At 44.3% G+C, this 21,442-nt stretch overlaps 1 long non-coding RNA gene across 1 annotated transcript; it reads left to right on the top strand.

Annotated features, from left to right (window-relative positions):
- Positions 1-576: 576 nt before the first annotated feature.
- LOC128352099 (uncharacterized) lies at positions 577-2,884 on the top strand. The gene is made up of 3 exons (XR_008320206.1): positions 577-770; positions 1,813-1,894; positions 2,797-2,884. It is a non-coding gene; the product is annotated as an uncharacterized LOC128352099 (long non-coding RNA).
- The last annotated feature ends 18,558 nt before the right edge of the window (positions 2,885-21,442 follow it).

Raw genomic sequence — 21,442 nt, 5'->3', positions numbered from 1 at the left:
GAACCACACCGCCCATTGAGATCATCTGGAGAGGTTCATCTGCAGTTGCCACCAGCTCGTCTGGAGACTTCTTGGGGATCGGCCTTCTCCATTGCTGCCCCGAGGCTTTGGAACACACTTCCTGCTGAAATAAGAGCTTCCTCATCTCTTACAACTTTTAAAAGGGCAGTCAAGACACATTTGTTCACCCAGGCTTTTAATTAGATATTGTCTTAATTGTGTTTTAATAGTTTTAACTTTTAAAATTTTAATTGTTGAAATGTTTCAATCTTTTTATTGGTTGTTTTTATTTTCTTGTAAACCACCCATAGAACTAGTGTTTTGGCCGGTATAAAAATATGTTAAATAAATAAATAATAAAATAAAATAAAATAAAATAAAATAATAAATAGCCCACCAAAGTAGCCCTCCCCTTAGCCCCACCCTGAGTGAGCGCTCCGCTAACCCAGGTTTTTGGATTGTGTGCTGCCACAGCGTGGCTCCATGCCATGGAGACACACAAGGAGACCCCCGCTGGGGGGCTGCAAGCAGCCTCCCAGGCTTGGGGGTCTCTCCAGGATGCCCTGTGTGCTCATGCGAGGCATCCTGGAACTTCCGGGGCCACACAGCCCCCAAACCCTACCGCCCCTTTCAGCTCCATGACAGATCTGGCAGTTATGTGGGAGGCCGATCTGGCCACCCCGCTACGAGCGGCTGCTCGTCCCGCAGAACCCTCTCAGGCACTTCACACTGATTGTGTGAAGCACCTCACAGTGTCTTTGGAATATTTGGTAGGCCTCAAGCAAAAAGTTCTGATCCAATCCAATGCTGCAAATGGCAGTTTGGGGTCTGTTTAACCCTTCTGAATTTCAGGGTTGGGATTGGGATAGGAGTCTGGATTGGGATTGAGGTCGGGATTGGATAAACCTCTTTAAAAGTTCTAAAAGTAAGTGCAGATACTCACTGTGAGGCTGGAAGAAAAGCAGCCTAGAGTCACAGGGGAAGTGATGTAACATCAGAGAATCTAAGGGGAAGTTATGCAACATCAGAGAACCGCAGGAGAAAACCCGGAATTCATTAAAATTAGCTACTTGTGAATCAAAAGTGGGCTAAAACTTTTTTTTAACCCACGAGATATGCACAGGTGGGCAGGCAGGTAGATAGAAAGCAGGAAATGGGTTTTTCCACCCAGCTCTGATAGCTTTTCTAAAAATAAGAGCAGACTCTCCCACCATTTGGTGCTCCAAAAAGCTCCAAAGTTTTACAAAGGGGGTCAGAGAAGATCAACCCAAACTGAGCTGTGCAAGTTCAGGTTTGGATTCTCTCCAAACTCCATGTCCAATTTTTACCGAGCTGATTTTGCACAGCCTTAATGTTTGCTTTATTTACAAATATACAAGCTGAGTATTAGATGGAGTTTAAATAGCAGAGTAGTACTCCTACCAGTAAAGTAAAGTAAAGTTGTGCCATCGATTTGGTGTCAACTCCTGGCAACTACAGAGTCATGTGGTTTTCTTTGGTAGAATACAGGAGAGGATTACCATTGCCATCTCCCGCACAGTATGAGGTAATGCCTTTCAGCATCTTCCTATAAAGCTGCTGTGACGGGTTAAATCAGATTGCCAGAGAGAAAACTCTGCATACTAAGGTGCTTCAGCTCTTGCTCAGCTTCTCCTTGCCATTCTCTCAAAAGCTCTGTTGGACTCGCAGAGAAGCTGCCTCTCTGTCCCAAACTGTATATTTTGTTCTTGTTCGCATTGCATATCAGCACATCTTATCAAGTGGAAATGGGCATATGCCACCTTACAACATTCTTTTGATTTCCCCTTCCAGGGTGATCTCTCAAACATCAACTCACATTAAGAAAAATCAGCTGGCCTCTTGGACTACCAGCCAGTGATCTGCCTCACAAAGAGTAAGTCAGCAAGCATTCATAACCACAGCCCCAACTTTATTTCTGTACTTTCTGATTTTGAAGCACCTTAGTATGCAGTGTTTTCTCTCTGGCAATATGATTTAACCCATCGCTACTGGTAGGAGTACTCTGCTATTTAAACTCCATCTAATACTCAACTAGCATCTGTGTGTGTAGCTAAAAGTGCTTTTCTGCAACTCCATCTGGTGAAATACTCCATTTCTCTGTCTGTGTACTCACAATTATTTCTGACGCAATGGGAATTATTCTTTTGGTGCTATGGTGACATAATCTCCAATCTTCCATCAGTAGGTTCATTGCCATGTAAGGATAATGAAGGACAGCTGGAGTCATGGTTCAAGGAGAAAAGCTCTTGTTCCTTTTTTCAACAACAACAATAACAACAGTGTTGAGAAAAGCAATAACAACAGTGTTCTGTGCTGGATCCGGCTCCAAAAAGACATCCTTGGTCTTTTACACAAGCAACAACTTGATAGTCTATCACAGATGAGGCCAAACCAAGCCCTAAATAATCATATTTTTGATTAGCTACCTTGTCTAATCAGAAGTCTGTTTCCACTTACATAGTGGGCTATGCACTATTATACAAATGCACATGCCAGATTAAGGCACAAACAGGGCAGTGTAAAGGTAAAATGTCACTGTAGATTAACTATGTGTTGTGTAGACAGAAAAAACAATCAATTTTGCCTGTAGCTACTCAGAAGCACAACAAAGCATTTATTAGGTGAGAAGAATGACTTAAATCAGTTCCAGATCATCCCTTATGCAATGCCTTTTCAATGCAGGTAATCTTTTTTAACAAATGCCATTCACTTTAGGGACTGCAAAACTGTGACCTCACTTTGCTGATCTTGTATTTTATCTATCCACAAATACAGAAACATCTTTGGATAACTAGTGATTTGTCTCATAATATCCAAGAATCTTCTATAGCCATTAGAATCTCATCATACAGATTTTCTTACAAGGGCACATAAATAACATCTGAAAAAGTAGAGCTCCTCAAAGCAGGTAGGTCACTCCCGTGTTAGTGACCCCAGGGTGGGGGTTGGTGTGAGAAAGAATGTCATGATCCAGTGACCTATGAGAAGCACTTCTGTAGCTGATTCAACATGACACTTGATCATGTAGGAGCATCTCTTTCAGTCTCTGCAGAGGTAACCTGTTAATTCTTCTTTTTCCTTCTGTACTCCACACAGGATCCCACAAGGCTATTGCCTGTCCCTTTCCTTTTTCTAGTATTCACTCAATATGCATTCTTACAGTTGTGTGTGTGTGTGTATGTGTGTGTGTGTGTATCTGACCACTCGTTATTGATTAATTTGTCTTCCATATCCTTTATCCCCTACATTGCTCCCTCCTGGTAATCCTCTAAATTAATTTTAAGGCTCTATTCTTTTTTTAAAGACTTTGCAACTCTCTACCCCTAAATATAAGTAATCACCCCTTCTTTTTCTTCTCATTATATCTGTTTTGCTCATCTGCTATCTGCCATCCCCTCTATGTTGCTTCTCCTCTTCCTTCCTCTGTACCTTCTGGCATGCTTTCTTCAGGCTTGGAACAATCTCTTGCTCTCTCTTAATCCAGTCAGCTTTCCCTCTCTATGAATATGGCAACTCCCCTCTTCTCCTTCAGCACCTTCCCCTTCTGAAGAACCTTTGCTGATTGACCCATACTTCACTTTTGAGCACTTTCCATTCAGTCTCATCTTCTCCAACCTTCCTTAAGTTAAGTTATGCCCTCGAGTCAGTGTCGGTTTCTGGTGACCACATAGCCATGTGGTTTTCTTCGGTAGAATGCAGGAGGGGTTTACCATTGCCTCCTCCTGCACAGTGTGAAATGATGCCTTTCAGAATTTTCCTATATCACTGCTGCCCGATATAGGTGTTTCCCATACCAGCGGGGATTCAAACCAGCAACCTCTTGCTCACTAGGCAAGTCATTTCCCTGCTGCACCATTAGGTGGCACAGCGGAGAAATGACTCCTATGTAAAACCTCCTCCTCCTTTCCCTGCCATATACAGCCCCATGTCTATCTAATTTACATTGTTAGGGCCAATTCAAATGTTGGTGGGCATACATCAATAGCACATGCTTTGCATGTAGAAAGGCTCCTCCCAGTGCTGGCACCCTCAGTTTCAGGGATCCTGGGTAGCAGCAAGGCTGGGAAAGTCCTCTGCCTGGACCCTGAGAGCCACTGCAAGTCAAAGTAGGCATTGTTGAGCTAAGTAAATGAGTGATCCAACTTGGTATAAATCAGCCTCATGTAATGTTATCACTGAAATGTACATTTCCTGTTGCAGAAATACAAACCCCAGGAGCTGATACTGAGGCTATTCTCACAATCAGGTGAAATCGAGCTAGGGGAGCCTAGCCCAATTTTGCCTGACCGTGAGAACCACCAGGCTCACAGGCGAACCCGGTGGCCTCCAAGCGTTTAACCTGCTCAAATAACCCTCCCCTAAGCCCAGGTTAGTGGAGCAAGTGTTCCACTAATCCGGGCTCCTCCATGCCGTGGCAACTCACGAGTGACCCCGACGGGAAGGCTTAAAAGCAACCTCCCGGCTCGGTGTCTCTCCAGCATACTCTGCGCACTTGCGCAGGGCATGCTGGAGCTTCCGGGGGCCGTCCCGCCCCCGATCCCCTCAGCCCCCGCCAGCTCCGTAATGGAGCCGGCAGTCGTGTGGGCAGCTGATTCGGCCGCCCGGAGCAGACTGCTTGGTCATCTGCGGGGAGAGCGGGCTAAACCCACTTTCCCCGCTAACCCTCTCCAGGCGGCTCCCACTGATCATGGGAACCGCCTCACTGTCCCAATCTGAGCAAATATTACAGCCTCTTCATTCTTCTCTGATTGGTATTTTAATCTGAGACAAGAAGCACTCAACTTCCTGACATCATGTGGAGGGCACAACATGATCTTGTTTGGCATGCCTTTGGGCTTGGAAGAAATAGGGCTATTTTCTGCATTGACAGAGGAGGTTTAATTTCCCAATCTCAATTATGTGTTTAACCAGGAAGCTTGTGGTGGGTGGGGGCTTGGAGGTTTCCCAGCTTTGGAAGGACTAACTTCATATGGCACGATCATCTGGAAGCTGCTGAATAATACTTCCAGGTCAACTGCACATTATGGTCCTGGATCAGCATGGACATTCTCCACTTCATTGGAGATATGCCATATGGCTGTGAAACCTGCTCCCCATGGACATAAAGGTTGTCTTCCTTGGAGGCCTTCAGGAGAGCCTTAAAGATCCATATTTTTAGCCTGGCTTTTAATGATATTTCATTTTAATGTTATCTAGTTTTAATTGTAATTTTAATCTGCTTTTGTTTTTGATTTTAATTGTTAACTGATTTTAATGGGATTTTAAAATTTATTTTAATGTAAACTGCCCTGAGCCACTTTTGGAAGGGCAGTCAATCAATCAATCAAATGACTGCAGATGGTGAGTCATTTGCCTGTTACCTGCCATCATGCTGAAGCCTTATTCTGTAGCTGACTCATGGGAGCCATCATATTTCTTGTTTTCTAAAACTCTTCTCTACAGGGTCTGTGTTCTGCACTATGTTCTGTACTAGCACTTTGGCACTACAAGAATATTGCATTATTTGCACTAGTAGACTCTAGTTGCCCCCAACATATGTGGTGTCTTCATGGTCATGCACATTTCTAGTTCCACCACCTCACGCAGCTTTCTCAACAAGAACAGTGGTTGGGTGGTTTTTAATGTACCAAGGTGTTGTCTTGTCAATGGCAGTGAACAGCCTTGGATGCAATAATCATCACCTGCTTTGAAGAGAAAATGAAACGGAAGCCTTTGTGTCTATGTGTCTGTATTTCCCTCCTCCCGCCATAAGGATTGCCAGGAGGCTAACAGCACATTTCTGTTGGTTGTACTGAAGCAAATCATTTGGAAGCTTAAAGGACAAAGTTCTCTATGTAGGTGATATGGCTCATCTGGCAGCCCTGAACTTTTGTTCAGAGAACAACACCTACGCTGCTGGGCAAACTGCCAAGGCAGCTGCACCCACATAAGAGGACTCAGCCCTGCCAAGATGAAAGGAATTAGCCTTCTGCCATTGTGGCGAGTTTCTTTCTTTCTTCCCTCCCTTCTTTCTATTCATATTTTCTAAAAGAATGAGTTAACTTTTACTGCCTACCAAGCTTTATCGATTTTTTTTAAAATGCTCAGGATGTTTCCAATTTATATTCTTGGGAAACTCTGTGGACAAGTAACAAATGGTGAAATTATGCCTGACAAAGCAAAACCTATTTTGACTGTAGCTAAGTATTCAGTTATCAAGCAATTATGTTGACTGGGAAGCATGAATGGATGGGGAAAGCAGTGTCCACCCCACACACTCCCAACACCTTTATGTTTTTTTTGTACAGAGCTGGTCATATATGTGATAATTTTTCAAATACTTTGTTTCTAGGAAGATAATTATGCAGTGCAAAAGACCTGGGATTATTCTTCCGGTTGTATAAAAGCCCTATTTAGTTCCAAAACAATCATTGTTGTGTAACAAGCATTGTAACCAATGCTTGTTTGTTTAGTTTATATACAGCCCTACCTAACATGGCTCAGGGTAGTTTACACTGTTTGGAAAAGTGATTTCAATCTATTATTTAAATTAGTCTTTTTTAAACTGGTGATTTATCAAGCCACCCTGCTCAGAAGCCTGGGGCCATATGGAAGTAGCCCATGGTGTGATTCACTGCCCCAATACCAGAATCACTCTTCATGGCCACTGTTTAGGGGGAAGAGCCATAGGTCCCAGGGCATGGTCTGAAGGCACATGATACAGCCACCTTGCTGAAGCTAAACGGGTCTAGCTTTGGTTTGTGCCTGAATGGGTGAGTGCCTGAAAAGCCCATCTATGCCATCTTGAGTAGTATGATGGAAGAAAGACAGAACATAAATATAATTAATGAATGGTGTGGCCTTCTCCCACATGGTGTGGATTGGAGCTTATGATGTTATTCTTGTACTACTGTGACTGTAACCTGAGAAGGAAGCTGGATGCTCTGCTTTTCCTGGCCTATCATCCTCACAGAGGTTACCCAATACTCAGCAATATACTGAGGCTATTTTCACAATCAGCTAAAATTGGGCTAGAGATGGGAGCCTAGCCCGATTTCAGCAGACCATGAGGAACACCGGGCTCGCAGGTGAGCCCAGTTGCCTCACAGCGGGTTACCTGCTTAGGATGCCCTCCGCTTAGCCCAGGTTAGCGGAGCGAGTGCTCCACGCTGCGGCAACTCACAAGGATACCCCCCACCGGGAGGCTAAAAAGCAGCTTGTGCGAAACATGCTGGAATTCCTGGGGGCTGCGTGCCCCCCGAACTCCCAAGCCCCAAGATCCAGCCACCTGGGGAGGGCTAATGATCATCTGCGATGAGAGCGGGCTTAGCCTGCTCTCCCCACAAACCCTCTGGAAACCCTCTGGAGGCAGGTCTCACCGATCATGAGACCCGCCTCATTTTCTTTTATCATCACTCCTCCTGTGGCATACTAAAACATGGAACATAAGGGCTAATTGGTGTAAGTGATGTTTGGATCAAAGGGGAGCTCTGCCTAAGTACTGACTTTATGTTCTTCATTAGGGCTGGTGCATCCTTGGGCAACTACTGAGGATCGAGGATGCTGGTGAGATCCACTGTTAGTGCCTGCCCTGCCCCCTTGGGAAGATTAGGCCTAGTCAGCTACAGTGGCTGCTGACTGAGTGGGCCTATCTCTCGTTATCATGATGGTGACATGGGCTTCTTTCATTCTTGGCAGGCCAGCAGCAGCAGCAATGATAGTAAACTCAGCAGTGGCTATTGCCTGCCATGTTTTTCCTCACAATGCCCATAATGTTGTGACATTACATGGGGCACCATGGAGGAAAAATATGGTGGGCAGACACGGCTGTTGCTGGCCCAATGAGAATGAAAGAAACCTGCACCTGATGCCATAGTAAATGGGGCAGGGCCCACTAGAAGTCATCCTGCTGAGGGCCCCTTCAAACCTGGAGTCAGTCCTGCCCTCATGTTATTTTCTTCATTCCTGATTCTGTAATAAATTAGAGACATGTGGCAAGAATGAGGTAATTGTCATACACAAGCAGCATATGTATTAGGCAGAGTCCCCATTTATGTCAAGAAACATGTAACATGGCAGGCAACTGTTTGTAGATTCCCTGATTTCTGTTCAAAGGCAAGGCGATCCACTCGTCAAAATCTTATGTTCTAGGTCAGCTCAGATCTACTTTTTTAATTTAAAGGACAGCTTTATTCAATTAAAAAATAGAGGGTTGGCTTCTCAAAAGTTGACACACCCTGAGTGAGGCGGTATGCATGCTAGTAATCACTGCTATAATTGCTGCTGTTTGGAATGTGTTACTCCTGATGTTATCTCGTCTGTGCTTTCCTTACATCATTCTGTCCCTTGAGCTGCCCTGCTGGCGAGTAGTCGGCCTACTTTGCTTACTGTATTATCATGTATAATAATCGAGCTTCCAGTAATAACTGCACATAGAAGGCTTGGCCTCATTTTTTTGTTAATATGTCTTCCATTCTCCATTTAGGGCAACCTGGGAGGAGTCCACGCAAGGTGTAGTTGACCGGCTGCTGTGGCTGATCTAGATTCAAGTAGAAGGTCAGGTTAAAGTAGATGCAGTGCTGATGAAGAGATCAAAGCAAAGCAGCAAATCCTGCACTGGTCAGATAATATGCCTGATGCTGTAGACGTTGCTTTCCATTGGGTTTGGAAAATCAGTGTGGTCTGTTCAATCCTACTAAAAGGCCTTGCTTCATAATCCTCCTTATCAAGCCAATGTTCAAGGATGACCAATTTAATTTCAGCATCATTTTGCAAATTAAACTGAGTCTTGTTATCTCTGTCTGCTCCAGCAAAGAAGCAAAGGCTATGGCTTATATTTAGTTATTTTATCATATTTCTATAACACATGGTTGATTTTATACACACACACACACACACACACACACACACACACGTGTGTGTGTACACATATACACACAGGAGAGCCCTTTAAAACTATGAGGTCATTCACACAATCTAAAACTGTATTCTACCTGGGTTTGGAAACTGTGTGTACTCCCAATTTTTGATTGTGTGGAAGCAAGGTTAGAGGAAAACCTGGGTAGCTTTTTCTCCAACCTTACTTCCACACAATCACTTCTACCCAGGTTTTCCTCTAACCTTGCTTCCACACAATCAAAAATTGGGAGTACACACAGTTCCCAAACCCAGGTAGAACACAGTTTTCGATTGTGTGAATGATCTCTATCTGTTTGGCCTGGCCTTCCAGGGTTTTAAAACTGTTTTACATTGTTTTAAATGGTTGCTCTAGTTTTCCAGGGTTTTTAGCTGTTTGAATGTTTAATTGGTTTTATTCTGTTTTGATTTTAATTGTTAACTGGTTTTAATTGTTTTTATCCTATTGTAAACCACCCTGAACCATTATGGAAGGGTGGTACATAAATCGAATGAATGAATGAATGAATGAATAATACACACACACACACACACACACACACACACACACACACACAGAGCCGGGTCTCACAATCAGTGAGACCCGGTTTGGGAAGGGAAGTAGGGAGAGCGGACTAAGCCCGCTCTCCCTGCACACGATTGCCAGCGCTTTGACGGAGCCAGTGGGGGCTGGGGAGTCCAGGGGCCGCATGAGCAGGGCATACTGGAGAGACCCCTGGAGCAGAGAGGCAGCTTTTCACCTCCCCTCCGGGGGTCTACTCATGAGTAGCCATGGCATGGAGTCGCGCCATGGCTAATCAAGATCAGAAGAACTGGGTTTGCACAGCACTCGCTCCACAAACCCGGTTTAAGGGGAGGGGTACTTAGGCGGGTTAACCGCTGGGAGGCAACCAGGCTTGGCTGCAAGCCTGTGGCTCCCACGATCATCTGAAATCAGGTTAGGCTCCCCTAGCCCATTTTCGGTTGATCGTGGGAATAGCCTCATAGTGTATATAATCCAAATCACAATATAAAAATAAAATAAGCACAATTAAAACACTTTCACAGAATAAAAACAATTTTTAAAAATTCACAGAATTTTCTAAAAGGGTATTTTAAAAAGCAATCAGATATGGAGAAGCTCTTATTTTGACAAGGAGTGTATTCCAAAACCCTGGGGCATCCACAGAGAAGGCCTGGCCCTGAGTTGCCACCAGACATGCCGGCTTCAACTGGATTCAACTTCAGTTTGTTATCCCCCATCCAGCCCATTATTGCCTCCAAACAGACATTTAGGAAAGTTATGCTATTTCCTGATGAAGTTGATAGCGAGAAATAGATTTGGGTGTCATCAGCAAATTGATAACACCCTGCATCAAATCTTCTGATGATCTTTCCCAGCAGTTTCATGTAGATGTTAAAGAGTATTGGAGACAGCATGAAGCCTTGTGGAACTCCATATAGTGGGGCTATTCTCACAATCAGGCAAAATGTGTGGAGCCTAGTCCGATTTTGCCTGACCGTGTAAACCACCGGGCTTGCAGGCGAGCCCGGTAGCTTAAGAGCAGCTAGCCCGCTTTAGTAGCCCTCCCCGAAGCCCGGGTTTGCTACTCACACGCCGTGAGTAGTGCGGCATGGCTACTCACAAGTAGACCCCTGAAGGGGAGGCAAAAAGCGGCCCTCCGGCTCCGGAGTCCTCTCCAGTATGCCTTGCGCACCCGCGAAGGGCATACTGGAGCTTCCAGGGGCCATGTGGCCCCCAAGCTCCCCAGCCCCTGCCGGCTCCATCATGGAGCCAGCAATTGTGTGGGCAGCCGATCCGGCCGCCTAGGGCTCCCTCCCCACTCACCGTTCTAAACCGGGTCTCACTGATCGTGAAACCCGGCTCAGAAACTCTTGCTTTGCAAGAGCTACAATCTCTAAGAAACACCATCTGGAATCTAGCCAAGAGACAGGAATAGAACCACTGTAAAAAAGTGCCACCTAATTCCAACTCCCTCAGGTGACCCAGACGGACACCATGGTCGATGGTATCGAAAGCTGCCAAGGGATCCAAAAGGATCAGCAGAGTCACACTCCCTCTGCCAGTACCTAACTGGAGATCATCCATCAGGCCGACCAAGGCAGTCTCAACCCCATAGCCCTCTCTAAAACTAATCTGAAATGGGTCTAGATAATCTGTTTCCTCCAGGACTGCCTGGGGCTGAGAGGCCACCACCCTCTCAATCACCTTGTCCAACCATGGGAGATTAGAGATAGGTCTATGGTTGCTTAACTCTGAGGGGCCCAATGTAGGTTTTTCCAAGATAGGGCTGAGAGAGATTCCTGCCTGCAACCTTGGAGAAGCTGCTGCCAGTCTGTGAAGACACTACTGAGCTAGATAGACCAATGGTCTGACTCAGTATATGGCAGCTTCCTATGTTCCTAAGGGCCAGAAGTTGGGGGGGACGACCCACCAGGTGACTCTTACGTACCCTATGAGGCAGTTGGCCCAGGTGCTCAATGTTATTGCAATTAGAAAGAATAACAACAGATGAGCAGCCAGAAGGAAGACTGGGAGAGACCACAGTCACAGTTCAGACTGCTGTCCCAGTCCAGATATCTAATGTCTTTCAGTGTAATATTAATAAAAAGATTTGGCTCCTTTAAAGGATATTTTCACCACGGAGGCCTAACTAAAGCTTAGCACATGTGACAAAACTCTTGTGGCTTATATTACAGAAAATCCATTTTAGGAGGAAGTGGCTTGGATCAGAGAAGCAGGTAGCTAGAGGGTGGTTAACATTTTCTCTGCCTCCCCACTTTCCACTGACTTTCTCTCTCAAGTTCCAGATGCATGTTTACCCTTGCAAACACATATATGGAAGTCCAGCAAGGGGCGGGAAGCAGGGAAGCCACAGAAGGGAGAAGCTGCAGCTCAAAAATGGTGAGCAAGGAAGATTCAAGTGCATACAAGCACACTTTTCCATGCCAAGTCACCCCCTTTTCTATAGCAAGCATGGCCATTTGCATTTCAATACACATGTTTGCATGGAATGTTCAGCTGGACCCTCTCAGTGTGGTCATCAGGGGTCAAAGTAATGGAAGCCCACTGCAGTCCTATATGAGGAACCTGAGCAACTCACAACAATGCTGAGTGAAGCTATCCCCCCGCCACACACCCAACAGTAAACTAAGAAACCTAAACTTCCAATTCAAACAGACCAGTACAGTTGCTAAGTGTTCTGTAGAGCCTTATCAATAAACATCCTGGGGCTGGTTTATACTGTGAGGTCAGTCACACAAACAAAAACTGGGTTCTACCTGGGTTTGGGAGCTGGTGTGCTCCCAATTTTTGGTTGTGTGGCTAGCAAGGTAGGAGGAAAACCTGGATAGCTTTCCTCCTACCTTGCTTCCACACAATCACTCCTACCCAGGTTTTCCTCTTACTTTGCTTCCACACAACTGGAAATTGGCAACACACACATACAGGGTAGAGCACAGTTTTTGATTGTGTGAATGACCTCTATGAATGATCCTTTAGATTGTCCAAAAGCCATTTTAATAAAAAGGCTGCTTTTGAGTTAAACAAATATCATGTAGCAAAGCAAGCTCAGTCCTGCCTGAACATTAATGTGTCCTTGAACATTCAACCAGTTCTTAACTTGCTGGAAGCTGCAAGGGCACAGAGAACAGAAACAAGCCTTTACAAGCAAAATCATTTCTGAAGTATATATGGGCTTTCTTTCTCCTAGCCCTCCCTCCTCTCCCAGAATGAAAACAGCACAGAGCTATCAAATGTACCTTATTGATGAAGACATCACTGAATCCAATATGTGTTCAACTGTGTGTGTAAAGTGCTGGCTCTCCCCCAATACATCAGATCAGTTATGGTTCTGCGGATTGTTAAACTCAAATCAAACACTGAAAGCTGCATTCTTTGAGTTCGGCCAGAGGGGATAAAAAAATGCATTACAATAAAAGTACTCAGACAAATGTTCTTTGTGGGGTACAATATTTTGAGTCAGAGTTCAGACAATGAATCCTTAGGTCTGCTGGAAACAGCTGATTGCAAAATTTGCCTTCTGTGAACCTTAGGATGGACTAGTTGACCTCTAATCCAGTGTCTTTCAAACTTTCCTCCAGGGAACCCTTTCCACAAAGAATTATATGTCGGGGGGGGGGGATGTCTATGCAATCAGGACTTTCTCCTTAGACAATTAGACAATTCTCCTTACACAATTAGAATTGTGTCCAGATGCATCCTTATTCTGTTTTGTCTCTTTGTCCTCATGTCATGTAGTGCATCTTTCAGTCTTCTTGCAGTGCTCTGTGGTCATTCTCTTCTGTGTTTTGCAAGGTTTCCCACAGTACACTCCCTGACCCCTCATAAAGAGGAACCATGCAGATATCCGCTGAGCAAGTTCCCCCAATACCTCATCACCCTTAAACTTACAAATTGGGACAAGTGCTTTTTAAAGTAAGTGGGGACCACAACACTGAGTCATTGTTGCATCACCCAAGTTGCTGTCATGTCAGCACAAAGCCGTGATTCAGATTAGGTGGTTTTATTAGTAACGTACAGACTGGATTAAGTGAGATATTGACATCATTTGTGCTGGAGCTGATTGTATCTATTAGGGACTCCGCAATGCTGAATCTGATAGGCTCTACCTAATAACCAAAGAAAGTTCACAGAATGACTCAGCAAAATAAAAACTTACAGCTTAGGCAGCAAGATGAACTTTCTCTCTATAAGCATTTGTTCATGAATGAATGTATTAGGTCTGCAGCTCAGTGGTAGAACATCTGCTTTGCATGCAGAAGGTCCCCCCCGCCATCTCCAGGTAGGGCTGGGAAAGACTCCTGCCAGAAACCTTGGAGACCCACTGCTGACCCAGTATAAGACAGCTTCCTATGTTCCTAAGGAAACCTCAGCTGTCCATTCTGTTCCATTAACAAGTGATCCGCCAACATAGGGACAACTTGCCAGTCGTAACAACATTATATCATGGAATAAAAGAAGCAGCACACATAGTCCAACCTGCTTCTTTCTTGCTAGCTGCAAAGCTCAGGAACTCTTCTCACAATTCTCTTCTCACAAACATACCAGCAGGAATTTGAACCGGCAACCTCTGGCTTGATCATCAAGTCAATTCCCCACTGCACCATTAGGTGGCTTATGAGATTTGTAGCTAACCCCAGTCATACGGTTTGGCTCTCTCTTGATGGAATGGTGAGCTCTTTGCGCTCCCCCTCACACCTCTCTGAAGAAGAAGGAAGCAGGCAGGGGCCCATCTTCACCTTTCATTCCAGGCCCCACGCCAACCTTGCCACACCCCTGAACATGCATATTCTGTACTGATTGAGACACCCTCTTCTTTCGTGGAGGAAGAGGGTGCCTCAGTCAGTACAGAATATTGCCTCTCCGTGGTTAATAGCAGGGGCATCTCAAGGCATTGCAGCATCCAAGGTGAGATGTCAAATGCTGCCTTGTCCCATACCCCTGGTGTGGGCTAGCCCCTCACTAACTTTGAAAGAGATGGGGGCGGGTGGGTGGAGAGGAGGGGAGGTTGTCAGCAGCCTCCTTTTCTCTCCTTGTACTTCTTGGAAGCTTTGCCAAGAGTGTGTGGAGAAGTGCTCTCTGTAAAGCTTGCAAGAGCCAGATCAGTCCTGAAGAACTGCTCCAATGTCAGTGGGAGAGCCTCTTGCTGCTGCCCCAGAAGTCTGCTGTGTGATGCGACCTCCTCACCTTGCCTCATGAAAGGATTGCCCCAGTTACTGGTAAGGGCATGGGTATTCCTGTCCCCCAGTGTTCTACAGCAGTGACTACTTCTATTATATGCATCAAGAGAGAGCCAAACCGTATGACTGGGGTTAGCTACAAATCTCATAAGCCACCTAATGGCGCAGCGGGGAATTGACTTGATGATCAAGCCAGAGGTTGCCGGTTCAAATTCAAATAGTCTGGTATGTTTACCAGACTATGGGAAACACCTATATCGGGCAGCAGCGATATAGGAAGATGCTGAAAGGTATCATCTCATACTTTGCGGGAAGAGGCAATGGTAAACCCCTCCTGTATTCTACCAAAGTAAACCACAGGGCTCTGTGGGTGCCAGGAGTTGAAATTGACTTGACGGCACACTTTACCTTTACAAATCTCATAGGCTAAAACAGTTTCAGTGAATTTTGTATAGAAACATTTTATAAAGTAATGCAGTCATTTTATAGTATTAAGATCCCTTTTTTTACTTTAGCCTTCAACTGTAATCTCAAATATACTTACTAGGGAGCAAGACCCATTGAATATAATAGGGATTACTTCGGAATAAACATTGTATAATGCTGCATACATGATATGTGTCACACTGACACGTGCTAAGATGATGAAAATACTGGGCTGTTTGCTGAAATTGTTGGCATCATGCCTTGTAACCTCACTGGAAGTTGAGGGAGGAGAATACTAGCTAAACCAACTGGAATTATGGTAGTTTGTGGTTTTCCTACTTGCATTCATGTTATGGCACAGAATATATTACTCTGGTTTTACAGGAATGTTATACCATCATCATAGGTAGAGATGCTTGCAAAAATGTTTGGCATGCCAGGCTAGTAGCCGACCAAGGAGGGCAGAGCCAAACAGTAGTATTCAAAGAGGCTCTATACACAAGCGGTATGTAGATCCTGGGAGGCTTTGGTGGGGAGAGCAGGCTTAGCCTGCTCTCCCTGCAGACGATCACCCGCTGAGGCCTGGGTGTCCAGATCGGCTGCCCACACGACTACCAGCTCTGTCACGGAGCTAGTAGGGGCTGTGGGGATCGGGGTCCGCCTGGGCCCTGGAAGTCCCAGGATGCCTTGCGTGATTGTGCGGGGCATTCTGGGGAGACCCCTGAAACCGGGAGACTTGTTTCTGCCTTCCGGCATGGGTCTCCTCATGAGTCAGCATGGAGCTGTTCTGCAGCAACTATCGCCAAAATGGGGGTAGCAAAGCACTCACTCCACTAACCTCATTTAAAGGGAGGGCTACTTTGGTGGGCTAGCCACCAGAGAACCACCGGGTCACCCGTGAGCCTGGTGGTTCTCACAATGAGGAAAAACCAGGCTGGGCTCCTTTAGCCCGGTTTCCCCCCATTGTGAGAATAGCCTCAAACGGTATTAAAAAATGGGGTAAACCCAATGCCAGTGGGTGGGGGGGGGCAGCAAGAGGCAACATTAAAAAGTGATTACTGGTAGTATCGCAGGCACCTGCAAGCTGCTGCAAGCAGCAGTGTCCTGCCTGGCATCCCAGTTGGCAGCTGTCACGGCTCTGACACTCACCTGGCCTCTGGACATGTGTGGAGGCCATTTGCTTGGTTAGCAACACCATGCTGACCATGCAAATGGCCTCCACACACGTGCCAAGGCCAGGTGAGTGCCGGAGCCATGACAGCCACTACACAGGATGCCAGGAAGGGCACTACTGCTTGCAGCAGCTTGCAGGTGCCCATGGTACTGCTGGTAATCACTTTTTAAAGGCACCCCCCCCGAGTCACCCTCCCTCATATGGCAAACATTTTTCTACCAAGGACATCCTCCAAACAGTTTGGAAGTCACCAGAGTTAAAGGAGCCAGGCCACCTGGAAATAATATTAGCTTAAGCCAAAAATTGAAAAGGTAAAGCCAGGCCCAAGCCTCAACGGTCATTAGATCCGACTCCAAACGCAAAGCTGAAACTGAAAAGATAGCTCTGAGGAATTTGGATTGAACAACCTCCATTGGGTAACCTCCAATAGGCCTACCAATAGTTATGGTAGGCACACAGTTGGGTACCAAATAGTAATTATGCTACTGCTTTTGCCTCAAACACTTTAACAGCTGAGGGAATATGGTGTCCTTTACTAGTACGGAAGAATCTGAGGATGCAGTAATACTCCTCTGGGCGCTTGCCTTTTAATTTGCAACTTCCAGGAGCCTGATATGTGGAAAACAACCAGCATATACAGTACTTATAGCACATTAGTACCTGCTCAATGTTGTTTCCATTTATTTGCCACCTATGCTTAACTGATCTCTTAGCAAAGATCATTACTTTTGTCTTTTGGTAATAATTCATAATTACAACAGGTGGCAAAAGCCCATAAAATTCTCCTCAGTCCAATTGGTGTCTGAGATAGCATTACTGTATCATCCACATATAAAAGTACAGAGAGGGTTTATTAGCTAGCTTGGGTGTGTGTGTGAAAACAGACTGGTGAAAGTTAATATAACCAATGAGTTAAAAATTAAACAGTAGAGGATCTAGTATACACCCTTGTTTTACACCCTTCAGGGTTGGTACTGAATCAGACAGTTGGCCTTGATGATTGCATCTCCCCCGAAGGTAAGTATTATTGTAAAGGTTACGAATAAGCAATAAAAATCACTAGTCTATAGAAGATGACTCAAACATTCTCAAAAGTCTATCCCTTGGGATAAGATCAAAAGTACATTTAAAATCTGTAAAAGATGCATAAAGAATTCCTTTGGGATTGACAATAAATTTTTCCACTACATGGTGTAAAATTAAGCCCTGGTCCAAGGTTGCCTAGTTTGTCCTAAAACCAACCAGTTACTCTGCCAGGATGTTTTCTTGGTCAGTCCAATCCAGTAATTCTCAATACAGATGTCTTGCATATAGCTTGCTGATAATACTCAGCAAATTGATTGGATGATAGTTGGCTGGGTAGAATTTCTTCCACTTTATAAAAATGGGGATGGTGATGGTTTGGCCCCAGTCCTTATGAACACACGCTGTTCAATCAATAATAGTAAAAAGAATTGCAAGATATGTAGCCACCACTCTATATTAGCTTTAATCTGTTCCGGAGGATTATATCTCCTGGAGCTTTTCCAGCTTTCAGATTGGCTGCTAGTTTAACTATCTCAGAAGTGGTAATTGGAGGCCAATCTGGTAAAGGTTCTATATTAATTTTAAATGGCAAGAATAGCTGGATTCAACTGCACAAATAGAGCGGAAATACACTTCCCAGGTATTGGCTGAAATATGGCAAGCCGATCTGGGCACTCTGCCATGAAGACAGCCCACTGTTATATGCCAAATAGTGGCTGAATCATTAGTCCTAGAGGCATGGATTCGTGGCTGCCAAGTATCTCTCTGTGCAAGCATCTTTTTCTTCCTTAGTAATGCTTTGTATTTTTCTGGAGGTATAATGTGTGTAGAAATATTGACATATTGTTGGCTCTGTATAGTTTTCCATTTGCTATCAGAGAGATCTTGGCAGAAATACAATCCTAGTCAAACCAAAGTTTAGATTTGGAAATGTAAGTTTGTGTTCTAACTGAGCTTTGGCTTGACAAAGGATCCTGCAAAGACTGGATCAGCTTTTGAAACAGCTCTAGGACCAAATCAGGTGTATCTGTTGTTATTATTATAGAGGAGTGGAGCTGAAGAAAAATCTCCAAATTATGGAGTTCCAAAATTGCTTTGTCAAGATGTCTTGCAGACCATCTGATTCAAGTGGGCCTAATGTCAGCCAAAATGGCTGGCTAAAATTCACCATCCTTATGTATATTCTGTTTCATAGCCTTTAAAAACACAATTATAGGGAGATGGTTGCTGTCAGGATGACATCCTACTGTTTGCTGAACTATTAAATTGAGCAGATTACGAGAAACAATAATGCAATTGATGACACCAGCACCTGAGCCCGACCAGAATGTATATTCCCTGTTTCTATCTCTATCAACCTCTCCATTCACAATAAAAAAGGCCAAATCTATTGATTATTTGTGCAAGAAAAAGCCTCACATAATTACAGTTCTTATCTTTGGACTGTCATATTAGAAGGAAATTAACCCCATCACTTTCAGGAGGAGAACTGTGAAAATGTGTGTATAGGGCCACATCATTTGGGCTTATTTTAGCAATGAGATTTCCCCCTATAACAACAGAAGCTTTCAGAAAAGATAACATTAGGTTGACAATATACTCTTCTAATTTACTCCAAATCTCTTTAGCCCAAGATTGCACATCTAGTTTGACCCTTATTTGTTTGTTTGTGCTAAAGGTAGAGAAGTCACTAAACACATAATCATTTCCTGCCTGAATGTTTTGCAGACATGGGGGAGAAACTGATCATGATTGGGACCACAGTGCTAATTGAGGGTGACATTACTCTTTTGCTCTGAACTCTTGTCCCATTAAAAAAAAAAATCAGTCCTTCCCCAAGCAGCTATTTCCCCATGAAGGTGCCGTTGAAGCAAAGGGGGTGCTTCAAGGAAATAACTTTCAGCAGGAGTAAATGACTGAAGGACCCTTCCACCTACACCATTACTCCAGTCTAGATCACCCCCTACTATGGTTGTTCTATAAAATTAAAATTTATTTATGGTAATTTTAATCTGTTTATATGATTTTTAGGTTTTGGTTGTTATTTGGATTGTAAACCACCTCTGAGATTTTATGTAGTATAAAATCGGTATATAAATGCAACAAACACACAAATAAATAACACAGAAGCAGAAGATAATGATGTGGTTAACATTAGGACTGGCTGTCACAACAATGTGAGTTGAAGTGGACAATGTGAATAGAGTTGAAGTGGACATCTGGGATCCCTGAGCCACACGTGCTCCCGCAGCACATGTTATGAGAACCCGGAGTTTTACCAGGAATTCTCTACCACAGGAAACAAATCAAGCCTGGATCAGTAATAAGATTCTAGATTTTTGATCCAGGTTTGAGCCAGGTTTTCTACAGAGAACTCTGAGTTCTCACTATACATTCTGTGGGATTATGTGGTTTGACGATCCCAGATCCCCTCTTCAACTCACTCTGATTATAAGAATCATCCCTTAATTTGACCATGAAATGCCTCAATCATTTTCACTTTTCACTTACAGGAAAGGAACTCCAACCCCATAAACACATTTGTTACCCTTTTATGTGCCCTTTTCAACTCCATGATATACTTTATCAGGTGGGCAACAAGAATTGTCCGCAGTATTCCAAATGTGGCTGCATTATAAAGTAGTTAATCAATTCAATTCCTTTAATATGATCACAGACCAGCACAGTTTACAAACAGAAGTCCATCAAAAACCTATATAACCTACAGATTTATAATACAGAGGTTAAGCACATACTTAAGCATACAGATCAGTTAACAGTGATTCTTAATGAACTCTTGGCAGATTTTACTGGCTATCAAACTGAACGTAGCCACATTATAGGATCTCAAGTCATTCTGGTCATTTAAAAGGTAATCAAGATAAAAAGAGTCTGTACAACCTGGATGGCAATTAATAAAAGGAGTTATATATATACACTGTATATCTTGGTAAAATTGGCAGTGGAGGAGCACATGAGCCGTTGTTTCAATATCACCCGATTTGCAGAGACAAATATGTTCTTTGTAGGAGATTTTTTGATATCTCCCTTCCAGGACTGCTGATTGCAAGGCATTGCACCACGCCTGTGTCAGAGCTTTGCGGCATTTTGGCATGATTATCTGGTTTAGGTATCTGGCAGAGTTGAAACTCAGAACTTGGTTGCCCAAATGGACACCAACGGCAATTGAACCCTGATCAATTTGATGCTCCATCTCATATATTCTTTGGCTGAGTTTGACCTTGGCATTTTCATACCCCAGCAGGGGCGTAACTACTATTAGGCAAGGGGAGGCGGCTGCCTGGGGCCCCCCACGCCTCAAGGGGCCCCCCAGAGGCAAGTCACATGCAAAATGTGTGTGTGTGTATGTGTGTGTATCAGCGAGGGGCCCATTTTAAAATTTTGTCTCTGGGCCCACTCCAGCCTTGTTACGCCCCTGTACTCCAGAGTTATTAATGCAAGAGGGGAGAAACCATAATGGTGCAGCCCTTCATCCAGCTCTCTTTTCCACCTGGAATGACAGCTATCCTTTAATACAAGTGGAGCTAGGCCTGCAGAGTAGAAACCAGCTTCAGCCAGAATCTGAAGATATTAATCCATGCTCTGGCCTCTAATTTAAGCAGTCCTGCTTCCAGACGAAGGACAGCACTGGGCACATACCGGGGTACCTGAAAAATGTTCCTCAGGAACTTATATTGCTCACTTTCTACCTTAGAGAAATTAGAGTACATGCCAAGTTGAGTTCCATATAGGAGCTGTGTTCGTACTTTGGCTGAAAAGAGCTTTATTACAGAGGGAATAAATTGGGCATCCCTGGAATAAAGCAGTTAAGATACTGTCAGGTTTAGTTTCAGTTCTTTCTTTATTGTGATCCCTAACTGTCAGTTTTCATTTCAATTCTTTCTTCATGATCCCTAGCATGGAATTCGCCTTCTTCATGACTGCTGCATAGTTGATGTTTTCATTCAACTATCTAACAAGAACCCCAAGATTTCTTTCCTGATTGGTTGCCACCAATCCAGACCCCATCAGATTATAAGTTAAGATTTTGTTTTGCTTCCAGTGTGGTGTAGTGGTTAGAGTGCTGGACTAGGACCAGGCAGACCTGAGTTCAAAACCCCATTCAGCCATGATACTTCCTGGGTGACTCTGGGCCAGTCACTTCTCTCTCAGCCTAACCGACTTCACAGGGTTGTT

This window comes from Hemicordylus capensis, chromosome 3, assembly GCF_027244095.1.
Source record: "Hemicordylus capensis ecotype Gifberg chromosome 3, rHemCap1.1.pri, whole genome shotgun sequence".
In the NCBI taxonomy this organism is placed as follows: Eukaryota; Metazoa; Chordata; class Lepidosauria; order Squamata; family Cordylidae; genus Hemicordylus; species Hemicordylus capensis.
This window is presented reverse-complemented; position numbering and strand designations above follow the sequence as displayed.